Source organism: Chinchilla lanigera, unplaced genomic scaffold, assembly GCF_000276665.1.
Source record: "Chinchilla lanigera isolate Chin_1 unplaced genomic scaffold, ChiLan1.0 scaffold00084, whole genome shotgun sequence".
Taxonomy (NCBI): domain Eukaryota; kingdom Metazoa; phylum Chordata; class Mammalia; order Rodentia; family Chinchillidae; genus Chinchilla; species Chinchilla lanigera.
Genome location: NW_004955485.1, coordinates 6,736,508 through 6,742,507, shown reverse-complemented (window position 1 = coordinate 6,742,507; position 6,000 = coordinate 6,736,508). Strand labels below are relative to the sequence as shown.

General features: G+C 43.1%; 1 long non-coding RNA gene across 2 annotated transcripts in view; it reads right to left on the bottom strand.

Annotated features, from left to right (window-relative positions):
• The window catches only part of LOC102028544, a 49,358-nt gene continuing 43,358 nt past the window's right edge, over positions 1-6,000 (bottom strand). For both annotated transcript variants that reach the window (XR_001231083.1, XR_001231082.1), the window contains exons 5-7: positions 5,763-5,895; positions 4,431-4,553; positions 1-1,044 (exon numbers count right to left, since the gene is read on the bottom strand). This is a non-coding gene — a long non-coding RNA (uncharacterized LOC102028544). The remainder of the gene's footprint in view (positions 1,045-4,430; positions 4,554-5,762; positions 5,896-6,000) is intronic.

Genomic DNA, 6,000 nt, shown 5'->3' with positions numbered 1-6,000 from the left:
TGCATGCACCACCATACCCAGCTTCTGTTCCTCCTTGATTGCTTTATTTTGTACTAAATACTTTAGGGCAACATTTAAATTACTCTGTTGTTTTTGAAAAATTATTTTTAGGTATTTTTAACATAACAATATATATTTAATTTATTATAATCCATTTTATTAATACTAATTTAATTCCTGAAAAATACAGAATTTACTTCACTATGCCTCTAGTCCTTCCCTCGTTCTTCATGCCCTGTGATGGTGGCAGCACTGTGGCTGGTACTTAGCTAAGTTGACCGGACAGAGTGGTTGCAGTGACAAACCTGGGGTGGTGGGAGACGAGGAGCGGCCCCAGCCACAACACCACAGGCTTCACTGCTCTTACCTGAAGTTCATTCATTCTTCAAGCATACCTGCTTTTCAGGTTGTTGTCCACCTTGAACGTATTCTCAGAGTGCCAAGATGATTGTTCCAGTCATTTTTGTCCAGCTTTCCAGTTGTATTTGGTGGCATGATTTGCTGAACTTCTCTATGGCTGGAAGTCCGTGATGATTGGGACTTTAGTTCACAGCAGGTTCATTGGATGAGGTGGCTCAAGAATAGGGAGTAAAGGACTGGCTAATAGAACAAGGTCAGAAGTTGCCAGTTGGAAAAACAGTTACTCATGGCCCACGCTGCTTCATGCAGATGGAGGAGATTCCTTTGTCCTCAGAAGGCCATGTGTGACCCTACAACTCACTCACTGGGGTACCTTCTAGAAGCGGAAATGACAGAGAGACCCCTGAGAGTGAGATGCCCTCTTTCATTTCAGCCAAGTAACTTTTCCTGCCCAAGTGGCTTGCTTTGACCAAAGGGAATCCAGAGATTAGCATGATGATCTCCTCTCCAGAGGAGGGAGGAGCAGGAGGTAATGATGGGCTGGGCTCACCCTGTGGAAGACAGAATGACTTTATCATGGGGGAAACGTGTGCCACAAGCGTCTGAATTGTGTGCATGACAGTTTTGCATCCAGTGCTTGGGAAGCCTGTATCTTGAAGAAAGTGGAAGGATTGTTGCCAGGACCTGAGGAGAGACAACAGGGGGAATTTTTTTTCAGCACCAGGGATTTAAACCAGAATCTTTGCACTGCACTACATCTCCAGCCCTTTTTATTTTTTATTTTGAGACAGGATCTCACTAAGTCACTAAGTAGCCCAAGCTGGGCTCACATTTGTGATCTTCCTGCCTTAGCCTCCCAGAGGGCTGGGATTACAGGTGTGCGCCCACGGGGATCTATTGTTTAATGAATAGTTTTAATTTTTGCAAGATAGAAGGAATTCTGGAGATGGGTGGTGGTGATGTTTGCACAATAATCTGAATATAACACCATGAAATTCTACTCTGAAAAAATGGTGAAGATGCTGCATTTTATTGTAGCATATTTTACCACAATTTTAAACATTGAAAAGAACATGAAGTATTTTTTTAAAAAGTGTATCTCAGAGCAACGTTGGGCATGGCTTGTGTAGTATGTGGTATGTGAAATTATGTGACAGTCACCTGTGCTCTACATTATGCATGGTTATTTAAGCCACAAATCCAAACAGTGTCTTGCCAAGGGTAGAGGTTCCCATGGTTACTGGCAGTTTATGAGATGGGTGGAGGCTTTTTTTTAAAAATTTGACTCATGCTTGTAATGAGGTAAGTGGCAACAAGCAAACCTTGGTTCTTGACCTCAGATTTAGACATACACATTCTTGAGCAAGGGCAAAATTGTTCCTCTGGCAGATGTCAGGAATCCCTGTAGGAGCAGCGTTGGTGACACAAGCACTTTCCTAGTGGCCACCAGCTTGTAGTGGAAAGTACTTGTGGCTTATTCTTATATTTATCTTATTATAAAGATGCCACATAGGTTGTAAACCATTTGGAACTAAGGATTAACTTTTGATGAAGTTGGATGAATAATCAGCAAAATAAGACAGGATAAGAAAGATTAATAAAAACAATGCTGCATGGAAGAAGCCACACACAAAGGACAGTGTATGTTGTATGACTCTACTTATATCCAGTACAAAACCAGGTGAAACTGTTCTGTGCTGTTGGGAGTGAAGGTCATGGCCACCCTTTTGCAGGGTAAACAACAAGGGAGCATGAAGGGAGCTTGTGTGGACCTGGTAATTTCATGTTTCTCGATCCTAATCTATATTCTATTTCAATAAAATGCCCTTTCAGCTTGCAACCTTGGTATTTGAGGTTGCACTTTAAATTGAGAGGAATTGAAGAGTAAACTCATAAAAGACATAAGAACCCACATTTTGTTATTGTTGCACAGACAATGAGATCTTTTTCAATGTTAATGTAATTTAAGAAAAAGGGTACAGTTTTACCCTGTGTTTTCTTTATTATTTGACATGTGTGTATAGGCTTAAGTAGCTGTGGCACTTTATCAGCACTAGACTAAAGCTGGACAACTGAACAGATTTTATTTCTCTTATCCATTTATAAATCTCTTGAGAGCTCCTTTCAATCAGAGAAAAATTTAACTCCCTGCTGATGTCAAAGACAGCGCACTCCAGAGGTTAATTAATGAGTCACCCAGAGAAAATCAAAGGGCTGTTACCCTGACACGTTCAAGCGCTAATCGGTTCTGATGATGTCATTTACACTGGTCCTTGATGTATATTAGCCTGATGGGAGCAGCTGCTCTGCCCCGGGATAAAAGTCGGAAGAGCGAGTGCTGTCAAATGGACTTAGTACAGAGCCAGAGTGATGCAACCAGTTCTGTTCCTACCCTGCCCAGAAAGCCTGTGCTCTCCTCTTGTCTTTATTTATCCAGATTTTACAGCCTCGGCTCCAGGTTGCCTCCTCCCACCGCTCTCCAGAGACACAGGCTCTGCCCGGGCTGCTGTGGCAATGACAGCCTCACACCCAGCAGCACTTACTCTTTGCGAGTTATGTCATGGCGGAGTATTTGGTTCCCCAACTTTGTGAAAATCTACTCAAGGACGTAACGTTTTCTATATCCTCACAGCATAAGGAATGATAGGCACAACAATTAAATAAAAAACAACTGGAGCAAGTTGTGGGATATTTGGGCAAGAAGAGGGATGGTTAGATGAGAGTCTTTTCTACTCTCCTTTCTACTTTCATGTGCTTGAAAATTCCCTTGATCACTGCACAGGCAGATTTAGCAAATAAAAAACACAGGATGTGGGGGGACACGTTTAAACCACAGCCTAGCCTAAAACAGTGGAATTCGCTATTATGATCCATCTAGCAATAGATTGCAATCCCCCTTTCTCAACAGAATGTTCTGATTCATAGACACAACACTCATCAAACGTCTCTATCATTCCAGGATGCTGAGATTAACCCTGGAAGCATTTAGATCAGGTACCAAGAAGCATCTATGGTTTCAAAACAAAGGGGTCCCTTGTGCAAAATATGCACAAAGGACTCAAGAGAAGTTATTGCACCTCTTGTCCAGGAAATAATTAGAAATAAATTGGATTTTTTTCACTGTAGAAAAGTTTGGGTTTTGAAATCAGAGGTAACATGGCTTGAATAATTTTTCATCTTCTTTTTAGGGAGTCTGCTTTATATGAGTCGCTTAACCTCTCTGAGCTTCATTTATTGTGGTGGATTGACAACTGGTGGTCAACTTGTAACACCCAGCTGAACTGAGAAAGTGTGGTGCTGGGTGTGGGATGCCCATCTGGGGATTGTTGCCAGCAGCATAAGAGGCAGAACTGGAGAAGAAGAAGGCTGTTGGGAGCTGGTAAAAGCTGTAATTAGCTGTTGGTTCTCTTGGAGGAGCTTGTCATGCTGGCTTTCCTGAGGAACTTGGCTGTTCTCATTGTCGGACGAGCTCAGCACCTTGTTGTCATGGGTAATGGTTTCGGTTCACTTTTGGTAGGGGGCTTCTGGTCCTCACTTTGAGCGTTGCTTCCTGGCTTCGGAGGGGCAGATGTTGCACTGTTCAGTCTCCTGGAGAAGCTTGTTGTATTGGCTTCCCTGATGGGAACTCAGCTTTTCTCATCATTGGAGGAGCTCGGGACCTCACTGTTGCTGAGGATGGCTGGGTAATTTTCGGGAGAGCTCTGGTTCTTATTTTGAGTGTTGTTTCCTGGCTCCAGGGCAGATCCTTCATCCTGCTGGTACAGACTCCCTAGATAATACCACTGACCTTTGGGCCTTCCCAGCGCAGATCTGTGGAACAGGCCTGCATGAGATACTGTTATGGGCTCTAGGTCTTCAGCTGGACTCATGCGGGACATTGCTGTGGGATCCAGGTCCTCAGCTGGATTCTTTGGTCCTTTAGTGTGTGCACAGATTTTCTGCACTCTGTATATGATTCTTTGGGTGACTATTATAAATAATCTTATAAAATATGTGTCCTGTATTATATTGTTTCTCCTTGCAAAAAACCCGAAATATGACATCTACTATAAACACGAAATAGAGATTACCTGGGATTTTGTAAAATTTAAGCAAGATGAAGCATGTAAAATGCTTAGCTCAGGGCTGGGGATTTAGCTCAGTGGCACAGCGCCTGCCTGGCAAGTGCAAGGTCGTGAGTTCGATTCCTGGTACTGGAACAAAAACAAAAAACAAACAAACAAAAAATAAAATGCTTAGCTCTTTGTCTGCCTCATAGTAGACCCTCACCTAATGTTAATACTGTACCTTGTTAATGTCTTCTCCTTTCGGGAATAAGGGCCATTTTACCATTGAAAAAATAAAAATGCAGGATGTTCAGTTAAATTTGAGCTTCAAATAAACAACAAATACCTTTTTATTATTCAGTTATACAATTAATTAATTATCGTATGACAGTATCTATTTAACTTTATCATAGAATGTATGCCAATATTATGTGTATGCAGTGCCTTTCAACAGGGTTACTCTGGGAAGTGCATCATCAGGCAGTTTCTTCTTCATGGGAGCACCAGAGTGTATCTCATGCAAACCAAGACAGCTACGACATCGCTAGGTGGTGTACTCTTGCGGGCCCACTATCATTTCGCAGTCCCGTATGGACTGCAAAGTCTTGTTTTATAGTTCATGATACTACTATAACGTTTTATTATAACATTACCCTGACATTATGTATTTGTGCTATTATTATTTTGTATTCCCATGAGACATGTATGTATGTAGAAGTTATTTGTTACTTATCTGAAATGCAATGATAATGGGATGTTCTCTCCTTTACCAGTCAACTCGTTAGCAACTGAAATCACGATGGGTGAAAGACGCTGATTAATTAACTGGGCTAAAATGAAGTAGATGGAGGAGGCCCACACTGTTTCTCAAAGGGCCCTCTACTGCCGTGTGCATCAGAAGCCCCTGCAGCCCCTGCAAGGCCACCCCTAGCACCTGCCCTGGAATCCCCAAACCGATGTTTCTGTGGAGGACACTGCCCTTGCACTGCGAGCCCCAGACACTCCGATGCTGTCTGCAGCGCCAACCTGGTCTACGACTTGGTCTTTTCTTTCCGTGTAGTGGCTTTATCTGAGCAACTCTGTTGCATCTGGGAGATGAGCACCGCTGCTCTGTGGTCTAAGCAGCCCACCAGGATTGTAACTCAGCCCCAGTGATAAATCAGACGGACAAAGCTCAAGGAAAGGAAGACACTTCATTTGTAAAGAGGAAAAGGAGGGAGAAACGAGAAGACAGCTACCCTGATAAAAAAGAATCAGGGTAGAGGGCTCCAGAAAGATGGAGGACCCCCGAGCCCTTGTTCTCAGCTGTTTTTATTGGGGGTATGAGTGACTCTTTCCCCTCCACCCAGAACTCACCATAACTGGATGGGCTTCCAGGCACCTCTGCCTAAATGTCATTTCTTCTGGTGGTCTGTGTGCAGCTTCTTTCCGTCTGTTTGTTTACTTGTCCTTGTCCTCCCTTGTAAGGCCTTATCTTTGGTGTGGGTAGCTAGTGGGCAAAGGGGTGCCTTGGTTAGCTGAGGGTTAGTAAGAGGGCATTTGGATATCTGTTGTACTCTGTAATGACCCTAGAGTGAATAACACAGTGACTCTA